At 40.9% G+C, this 10,323-nt stretch overlaps 1 protein-coding gene across 1 annotated transcript in view; it reads left to right on the forward strand.

The window, feature by feature from the left end:
- Positions 1–1,480: 1,480 nt before the first annotated feature.
- The window catches only part of TDRD15 (tudor domain containing 15), a 36,999-nt gene continuing 28,156 nt past the window's right edge, over positions 1,481–10,323 (forward strand). The window contains exon 1 of the mRNA XM_042446011.1: positions 1,481–1,549. The gene's annotated coding sequence lies outside the window, so the exon portion shown is untranslated. The remainder of the gene's footprint in view (positions 1,550–10,323) is intronic.

Below are 10,323 nucleotides of genomic sequence, written 5' to 3' on the forward strand. Positions count from 1 at the left end.
GCTGGCATCTTCAAAGAATGCTGACCTGGAAGATGCCAGCCACAGATGCTGGCGAAATGTCAGGAATAAACTCTTCTAGAACATGGCCGCATAGCCCGAAAAACCCACATAAAACCATAAAACCTAAAGTGTCTACAACAATCAACATTGACAAATCAGACACTTCACTTGAGGTTTTCTTTTACAGTATTAGATATTGATTTATTAATTTCCCAAACATGTTTACATTCTGGTGTCTTTTTGATATATTGCTTCAGTATACTTTATAGAGATATGCTGTATTTTAACTTACCAAAGAAATTTGAATCATGTTTTATTGTATTATTATTATTAACCTCACATTTTCTCAAAATGGTGAACTCAAAGTAGATTACAATTCAAATATATTACAATTTGTATTGTAATATTTTGTTGCTTGGATACAGAATAATAATGATGAACAGCATAATGTGTATTGTCTACTGAAACTCCAAAGGAATCAGTAACAACAGTATATTTTCCTTTACCTACCCTAAAACAGGGAACCTTTTCCCATTTGGATTCTTTATAAGTCAAACCATGCAGGGCAGTGTGTTAATCATTGTCTTGTTAAACATTTTATATTCACCATCTATTTACAAACAGAATAGATGACCTAGAACTGCCTCTTTTCTGACATTTTCTATTGGTCAAGAGCATTAAACATGAAATTGCCGGGTAAACAAAAAAAAATGTGATCGTATGATGTTTGTCTGGCTTTCCTAGTTTCCTAGAAGTGGAAATGTACAAATATGTAGAATTTTTAGAAGTACAGGGCCCTCCTTTGTTAAGTGAATAGGGATGAACATTTATTCAAGACTCTGTTAAGCATAATCAATATGTGTTGTCTAAAAGCCCGACTGGTGAAACACCATCCAAAATACTCAGAACATGGCACTTGTTCTAATAACTTCTCATCCAATTATCCTTTGCTAAAACCTCTAATTTTGGTTTTTCCCATAATTAACACTGAGCAGAGTTTGCTTACAATAATCACTAAACTCTTCCAGTAATCTCCCAAGGACTGTTTGAATGTACAATATTTGCACTGTATTATTTGCACAGAGCAATATTGAAATAGCTTTCCCACCTACTCCTTTTGGGGGAAAAAATAGGAGCCCTGAATATAAAATCCATCATATCATGTATATATAGACTGAAAAGCAATGGAGCCAAGAAACAGCCTTGGAGAATTTTTATATTTATTATTACAATTTAAAAATACTTCCATCCTGGGTTCCATCTCTTCATTGCATGTATTATGTACAAAGCCAGCACTTAGGCTAGAGGTATGCAGATAAAGCACTTTGTTGGCGTGTGCCTTCAAGTTGTTTCCAACTTATGACAACCTTATCACTGGGTTTTCTTGGCAAGATCTGTTCAGAGGGGGCTTGCCTTTACCTCCCTTTGAGGCTGAGACAGTGTGGCTTCAAGGTCAACCAGAGGATTTCCATGGCTGAGCAAGGATTCAAACCCTGGTCTCCAGAATCATAGTCCAGCACTCAAACCACCACGCCACAGTCGCCCATAGGTAACACATTTCTGCAATGCCAACACAGACTTCTTACTTAATTATCTCTGGCTGGCTATGAATTCCTTGGGGATCCGGCATAACCCCTTTCCTCTCTTATGAAATGAGGCTACCAGTTGCTGGTGCTAGATTGGTTTTGACCCTTCCCACATTCTTGGACCCCTTGTAGGCCATTTTGAAATCACTGTGAAAATGTACAGTAATTGGTCTGTAGTAGGGAGAATGATCTACAAGTCAGAGTCAAAATTAACGTCCAAACAAAATGATGATGATGATGGTGGTGGTGATGATGATTTTGTTTCTTTCCCACCTCTCCTCAAGGCCCAAGGTGTGGTACAGTTATTAAAATACAAAACATAATTCAAAAGAAAAAACATAAAACCAACAGTTAAAATACAGTACTATAAATCCATTAAAGTACACTAATATGAGTACATTCTTCAAAATATACAAATTTAAAAGTCGTGTTTTCATTTAGATTTCCCTAAAAATGCTTAGCATGTGTGATGAAGCGTACAAGGTTTATTCAACATTAAATAGCGGAGATATTCCCAAAGGACTGTCTTTTATGAAACACTGGATGATCATGTAGGAAGGATTGCAATAAACAGACCCAATGAAATGGCAAATTTCATGGTGGGGGCCAATATGAAAGAAATTGAAAACAAAAACCATTAATATCAAATTACCTATTCTAGTTAATTTTAAAAAGGACACTGTAAAGCTAGAAAGAATGCAGAAATGGGCAAGGAAAACCATCAAAGGGACTGGAACAATTCCCCTATGAGGCATAGTTATAATGTTTAGGACTTTAGTTTTGAAAAATACAAGCATACCTTAGAAAAATAAAAATCTTCTGACAGAGAAGATCCTCTTTTAGTCTTTTTATAGCCTCAGACCCTTTTCTTCCTTGTTCTCTGACTAGCTGGAAATTTTAAGAGCACCAGCATTGGGAGAATGGTGAAGACAGGCTGAAAAACAGAGGCTTGGTGTTGGGTTGCAGAAGAGTGTCTGCAGTCGATGCAAAATTGGTTGAGCTGTGAGTAATCAGAATTCTGCTCTAGCTAATTTTATTTTATGCAGGGGTGCTTGCCTACCACAGGCAAGGTAAATAACAGCTGCCTCAAGAATCTCTTACTGAGCATTCATGAATAGCAAAACAGAGGGAAAAAGGGAAAACAGACTAGGCTGCCCATGCATGAATCTGTACATTTGGCCACCAAACTGGAAATCATAGGAAAAGTGGAACTTGGTGAAAGCAATTAAAATCATCCTTGGATGCATTTTGGAAGATGTTTTCAAGTGTTCCCCAGAAAGTTCACAATTCTTTTTGTTTAGTTATGCAAGACTCACCAGATCTATTAGTTTCATTTCACCTGTGCATACTGGTTGCATCTGCACAGCAGAAATAATCCAGTTTTCACAGCTTCAACTGCCATGGCTCAATGCTATGGACTACTGGGATTTGTAGTTTTGTGAAACAGTTAACCTTCTCTGTCAGAGAGCACTGGTGCCACTGCAAACTACAAACCCCAGGATTCCATAGCATTGAGCAATGGCAGTAAAAGTGGTGTGAAAGTGCATTATTTATTTCTGCAATGCATTGTTAGTTTTGGATAAATAGTTTGCTGAAACATGTTTATCTACTTTTCTTTTTTGTGGTATAGGAAGCTATCCCTATTCTTTCCATGTTATTTTTGCCTCTGATACCAGATTCTCTGTTAAAGATGTAATAGCCACATAATGAACACATCTACGTCTGTATGGATGTATGAGCGACATGATGGAGGTCACGTGAAGTGAAGAAGATATTTTCTACTTTTCTCATAATACAAGAACCCAGGGCCATCCAATGAAACTTGATGGAATATTCAAAACAGATGAAAGGAATGCCACTGCAGACTGTTAAACTGTGGAACTTTCTACCACAAAATGCAGTGAGAGCCACCATTTTAGCACCTGTGGAAGCAGATTAGACAAATTCATACAGCATATAACTACTAGTCATGGCAATGAATCAGGCACAATGTGACCCAAGTTGCAGAGGTGATTGCAATCATATTCTGCTTGTGTGTTTCTTATAGGCATCTGCTTGACCACTGTGGATATTGACTGCTGGATTAGATAGGCCTTTGGTGTGATCCAGCAGCGCTCTTCTTATATTTTGAAATCTCCACTCAGACATAAAGTCACTGGGTGACCTCGAGCTTGTGATTTTGTCTTCATCACACAGCTTTTGAAGATAAACCTGGGAGAGAGGGATCCACTCTCAGCAGGTCATTCCACAGTCTATGGTCTTAAATTGTGTTGCTAAAACTGCCAAGAGTTGCAGGCCAACAGCTTCTGGAAGGCTCCATGTTGCCTAATCCTGGACTGAGGCGACAAGTGACTTTGTAGCCGAGCTGAATTTTGAATCTGGGTCTTTCCAGTTTAGAGCTTAGGCTACATACAGTGGGCCCTTGGTATCCGTCGGGGTTTGGTTCCAGGACCTTCCGTGGATACCAAAAGCCATGGATGCTCAAGTCTCATTAAGTACAATGGCACAATAAGATGGTGTCCCTTGTAAAAAATGGCAAAATTAAATTTGGCTTTTTGGAGTTTATGCATTTTTAAATTATTTTCAAACCATGGATGCTTGAATCCATAGATTAAGAAATCCATGAATATGGAGGGCTGACTGTACTGTTATTTAAAATTTCTGGAGACAGACGTTCATCTATGTGTACAGATATGTAAGCGACATTTTTTTTCATATGATTTGGGGAGCAGAGGAGTAGAAAGCATTATAACAGTCATTATTAAAATCTTCTAAAATGGAGTCAAGAATGGAGTCTCTGGTTAACTTCCCAGAAGTGGGGGAACCGTTCTCAGATATTCAATGAAAGGGAAATGCAAGCACTTTCTCGCTGCAGGGTGGTAATGAGCATTGGTAATGTGGTGCACAGTTGTAACAGCTTTCTTTCAAGTTTCATTTCACAGCAGTTGTTCTCAATATTGTCTAATATGAAAACATCATGCAGATTTCTCTGTGTGGAATATATCACCCCTTTGGGTGGGAGAAGTTCAGTACTGATCCTTGGACACTCATTCGATATTGGTTTGGGTGACAGTGCAACTGATACTGATTGGTTCATATGGTGCTGTTGTTGTTATTGTGTGCCTTCAAGTCAGCTCCGGCTTACGTTGATCCTAAGGTGACCAAAATGGGGTTTTCTTGGTAAGATTTATTCAGAGGAGGTTTGCCACTGTCTTCCCCTAAGGCTGAGAGAGTGTGACTTGCCCAAGGTCATATGGTGTGTTTCCATGGCCAAGTGGGAATTGACCCTTGGTCTCCAGAGTCGAAGTCCCACACTCTAAGTACTACACCACAACAGTTCCCTTGATCTGGTGCAATGATATGGAATGCTCTTTAAACATGGTATGCGAAAAACCTCTTTAATTCTCCATTGGGCTTTCTAAATATTTGCCTGCCATCTAGTGGCTTGAGTTCATAAATGAAGATGTAAAGAAAAATAGCTGTTTCATTATTATTGTTATTTTGTCCCCAATGAAATGCACATTTCTTCCAATGCGGAACACAATAATTCCCTCAATAAATTAAAAGGAAAAACAAACAAACAAAAATGTTTTTTAAAAAGTTGCTAAGAAAAAATTATAACTGTGTGAATTTATGACAATAGAGGACCAAATAACAATCTTGGGTTTGAATAATATAATTTATGTGTGGTCAATTGTCATTATATGGGCTAAATGTGTTGAAACTATGCATTCAGTTTTGTAACACCATTGTTTGTATTTTTCTATTTTGTTGTGAGAACAACCTTGTTTGTTGTGGGTGTAGAATATATTGTATCAATCTGTGGCAGAGCTCAAACTGATATAACAAAAAGCAGGGTCTGGATAAGAGGGTTGGTGAACCCAACATTATTGTGTTCATACACACAACATTTACTGTTTCGAAATGCTTCTTGACATTTCTTTTCTCTTTTCTTTTTTCTTCTCTTCCTTTCTTTTGTCAGATTCTTTATGGCAAGAATCAAAAGATGATGATGACCACCAGCGTACATTATAGCTTCAATAGGGCTATGAACACTTTTAGAAATATTTTCCTGCAGTCTCACTCTTTTTTGTTGTACACCTTCAAGTAAGGTTGCCATATCCTGGATTTAGGTGGGACATTCCCAGTTTTTTAGCCTTGGGAATGTCCCGTCCTGCTTTAGAAAGCTGTCCCGGGCTTCCAGTTCTTGCCTCAGCTCAGTTTCCCGTCGTCCTCGGGCTCTGTCTTCCTTTCCCAACAGGTATCCCAGCGGCCATACTTGTGGGAGACTGAGGGGTTGTTCCCACTACGGTTTAAACCGGATCTTGATCTGGTTTAAACCACGATGGTTCCTACTTAATTCAAATCCCTGAAACGATTCGGAATGGGAGGGGGCTATGGTTTTTACCTATTTTTATCAATTTAACCCACGTCTAAAAGATGCTGGTAAAATGGGGTGTTTTGGGGGGCTGAATCAATTTATTTGGAAATAAATCGATTCAGCCTAAGTGGGAACCAGGCAGAGTCAAATTGGATTCAAATCTGCCTTGGTTCCCACTGGCAGCGGCTTTCCTGGCCATACCTCCATGCTCAGTCCTCCATCCTCTCTCCTTCCACCACGGCCTCTCCTCTACCCCTGGTATGGCCAGGAAGGATGGAGGGAGACATAGCGGGGAAGCCGCAGCTGTCATTTCCTGCACCGATTCTTGAAACCGGCGCAAACACAGTGGGAACCACGCTGTTTGCTGAACCGGTTTCAGGAAGCGGTGCAGGAAGCAAATCAAGAGGGAATGAGGCCTGAGGCTACATAAAGCCAGTGGGAAAGCTTCCAGCTCCTCCGTCCCCATTGTCTAGGCCCAGAGGAAGAGGAGCTTTCATCTGAGTGAGAGCTGCAGTGTAGCAGCGACAAAGTCCTAGAAGGCCCGGGACAGAGGCATCGGCCTCGCTGGGCCTGGATAGGGAGTTGGGGCTGGGCTTGTCACTGTCACCGCCACTTCCGTATGGCTGGAGGTTCACGCCACAGTAGTTACCAAGGAGGCCCAGTAGGCCTGGTATGTCTCTATGGGGTTGGGGATGGGATGGGGCCCCCACTGCCATTCGGCAAGGTTTCTGGGCAGCAGTGGCCTTATCCTTCCCCAGAGAGGTCTACCAGGTCTAGGCCACCCGTCGCTGCCCCCAAACCTTGCCAAATGGCGTTGGTGGCCCCCTCCCACCCTCCACCAACTCCCAGAGAGGCCTACCAGACCTAGGCCACCATTCAGCAATGTTTCAATGTGGCAGCAGGTGGCCTAGACCTTCTATGCATCATTCTGCCTGGGGGTGCTAGAAGGGAAGGATGGGGCCACTGCCACCATTTGCCGCGCTTTTGGTGGTTGTCCTATGGTGTGACTTACCCAAGGTTTTTCTTGGAATTTGTTCAGAGGTGTTTTGCCTTTGCCTTCCTCTGAGGCTGAGAGTGTGTGTCTGGCTCAAGGGTTTTCTTACATTTGTTCAGAGAGAGTTTGCCTTCACCTTCCCTTGAGGCTGAGAGAGTGTGACTAGCCCAGTGGGTTTTCTTGGAAAGTCTGTTCAGAGGTGTTTTGTCTTTGCTTTCCTCTGAGGCTGAGAGAGTGTGACTTGCCCAAAGGTTTTCTTGGAAGATTTGTTCAGGGGGGGGGTTGCCTTCGCCTTCCCTTGAGGATGAGAGAGTGTGACTAACCCAGTGGGTTTTTTAAATGCCTAAGCAAGTGATCGAACCCTGGTCCTCCTCCACCACTGCCTCCTGCTGCGCTTCCTCACATGCATTTAGTCTCAGAGGTGCTCCAAAATCACTATGTCTTTGGATTCTATCATTATTATTATTATTATTATTATTATTATTATTATTATTAACTGAAAGAAAGAACTTGGCAGCATGAGCATTCCTAAAATCTGCTTCCTCAGATGCATTAGTCGCAGAGGTGCAACAAGATCTCAATAATATAAGGATTTATATTAATGTTTTTTTGTTTTAAATAATGTTTTTGGCTTTTAGTTGGTCGTGTCCTCCATTTTTTCATGAATGTCCTACATTTCGACCTAAATTTTGTCCCACATTCGTCTTACATTTTGATCTAAATTTTGTCCTATATTTTTCTACATTTTGTCCCGGTTTGGTAGTAGAGAATTATGGCAACTCTACCTTCAGGTCACTTCTGACTTATGGCGACCCTAAGGCGGCCCTATTATGGGTCCTTGGCAAGATTTGTTCAGAGGCGGTTTGCCGTTGCCTTCTACTGAGGCTGAAAGAGTGTCGGTTGCCCAAGGTCACCCAGTGAGTTTCCATAGCAGAGCAGGGATTTGACCCCTGGTCTCTAGAGCCACACAGTCCAGCACACAAGTCACTACACCACACTGGCTCCCACTAGCAAGGCAGAGGATAAAGACCTATGAGTAAGAGTAGCCTCTTCAATTTCTGAAATTAATGTTGCAATCCTATGCACATCCCCACAGAGACACACAGCTCTCCAACCTCTTTTGAGCTTTGGTTAAGCATGTTCAGGGAGTGATGTTGGTCTTCAGGCATTACTAGCATCAAAGGGCAATACTGGTTGACTCTCTGTTATCCAAAATGCTTGGGGCCAGAAATGTTTTGGGTTCCGGAGTTTTTCAGAGTTTGGAATATTTGCATATACATGATGAAATCTCTTGGAGACAGGCCCCAAGTCTAAATGTGAAATTTATTTATGTTTTGTATTTACTTTTTGGAAGTGGGAAAGGGGTGTAGTGGTTTGAGCATTGGACTATGACTCTGGAGAACAAGGCTGAGAGAGTGTGACTTCCCCAAGGTCACCCAGTGGGTTTCAAGGTCCAGCAGGGAATCAAACCCTGGTCTTCCAGGGTCTTAGTCCATACCCCTCTGAACAAATCTTGCTAAAAAAAATAAACCCCTCTGTGATAGCTTCACCTTTGGCTGCTGCCACACTGCAAAATTAATGCAGTTTGACACCCCTTTAACTGCCATGGCTCCATCCCGGGATTTATAGTTTGCTGTAGGAGCACAGCTCTCTGACAGAAAAGGCTAAATATCTCACGAAATTACAAATCCCAGCATCTCATGGCATTGAGCCAGGGCAGTTAAAGCGGTGTCCAACTATATTAAGAGCCCAAAACACACTGCAGAAATAATCCAGTTTGAGACTGTTTTAACTGCTCTGCCTAAGTGCTAGGGAATTCTGGGAACTGTAGTTTGCCGTGGCACCAGATCTCTCAGACAGAGAAGGCTAAATATCTACAGTTCCCAGGATGTAGCTCTGAAAGCGGTCTCAGACTGGATTATTTCTGCATTGTGTTTTGGCCCTAATTCTGCAGGAGGCTGTAAAACTGCAGATCCCTGCAGGATGTAGTTGTAGGTGTAGCTCTGAGTTGGAAACAAAGAAAACACCACAGTGTCTGCATCCGCACTGCAGAAATAATCTGGTTTGACCCCACTTTAACTGCCATGGCTGCCATGGCTCAGTGCTATGGAATTCTGCAGTGTGTGTTTGGACCAAAGTCGAAGCCAAGATGACACCATAATAAAGGGTTACAATATAGCCTTTAGGGCTGAAGGGCAGGGTATAAATATAATAAATAAATAAATAAATAAATTTTTAAAAAGACAGAGCTAAAACATTGATTACAACAACAACAACAACAACAATAATAGTAATAATAATAATAATAATATACTACTAACACTAAAACATAGATTAAAAATAGCCTTCACTTCCATCACACACAATTCACACAATTCCCTAGCACTGAGCCATGGCACTTAAAACACACAAAACACACTGCAGAAATAATCCAGTCTGAGACTTCTTTAACTGCCAAAGCTCAGTGCTAGAGAATCCTGGGAACTGTAGTTCTGTGAGTCATTTAGCATTCTCTGTCAGAAAGAGCTCAGGTGCCTCAAAAACTCTCTCTCTCTCTCTCTCTCTCTCTATATATATATATATATACACACACACACACAGACGCACACACGCCTCCATATTTGTGGATTTGATATTTGAGGATTTGATTATTCACAGATACGTTAATACGTTCTCTCTAGGAATTTCTAGGTCCTCCAATGCAGCTCTATGGTCAATTTTAACTCAGACTTATACTGAAAGGCCTAGAGATTCCTAGAGTGGACACTCCACTAGGCCTTTGTAGCTCCTCCAGCGCAGTTCTATGGTTAGTGTCTGTTGGCAGTTGACCATAGAGTTTCACTGGCAGAGCTAGAGATTCCTAGAGAGGTGTCCTCTCAGGTAAAAACATGGTGTTTTTGTTATTTGCGGTTTTTCCATATTCAGAGAATGTGGAGGGACAAGCATATAGGTATACTGTATATTGGAGGACCAGTGTTCAAATCCCTATTCAGACCAAGTTGGACCAAATCATGCTCTCTTAGCCTAAGAGGACTCATTGGATCAAACCATAGTGGAATGGCTTGAAGTTAGGACACTTATGTATGTATGTATTTATATATGTGTGTGTGTGTATGTGCGTGTATGTATATATGTGTGTGTGTATGTGTGTGTGTGTGTGTATATATATATATATATATATATGTATATATGTGTGTATATAAGTGTGTGTATATACAGTATATATATATGTGTGTGTATATATGTATATGTGTGTGTATGTATATATGTGTGTGTATATATGTATATGTGTGTATATATATGTGTGTGTGTATATCATGTACACCATATGTGTGTGTATATATGTGTATATATATATATAT

This window comes from Sceloporus undulatus, chromosome 1 (assembly GCF_019175285.1).
Source record: "Sceloporus undulatus isolate JIND9_A2432 ecotype Alabama chromosome 1, SceUnd_v1.1, whole genome shotgun sequence".
Classification (NCBI taxonomy): Eukaryota; Metazoa; Chordata; class Lepidosauria; order Squamata; family Phrynosomatidae; genus Sceloporus; species Sceloporus undulatus.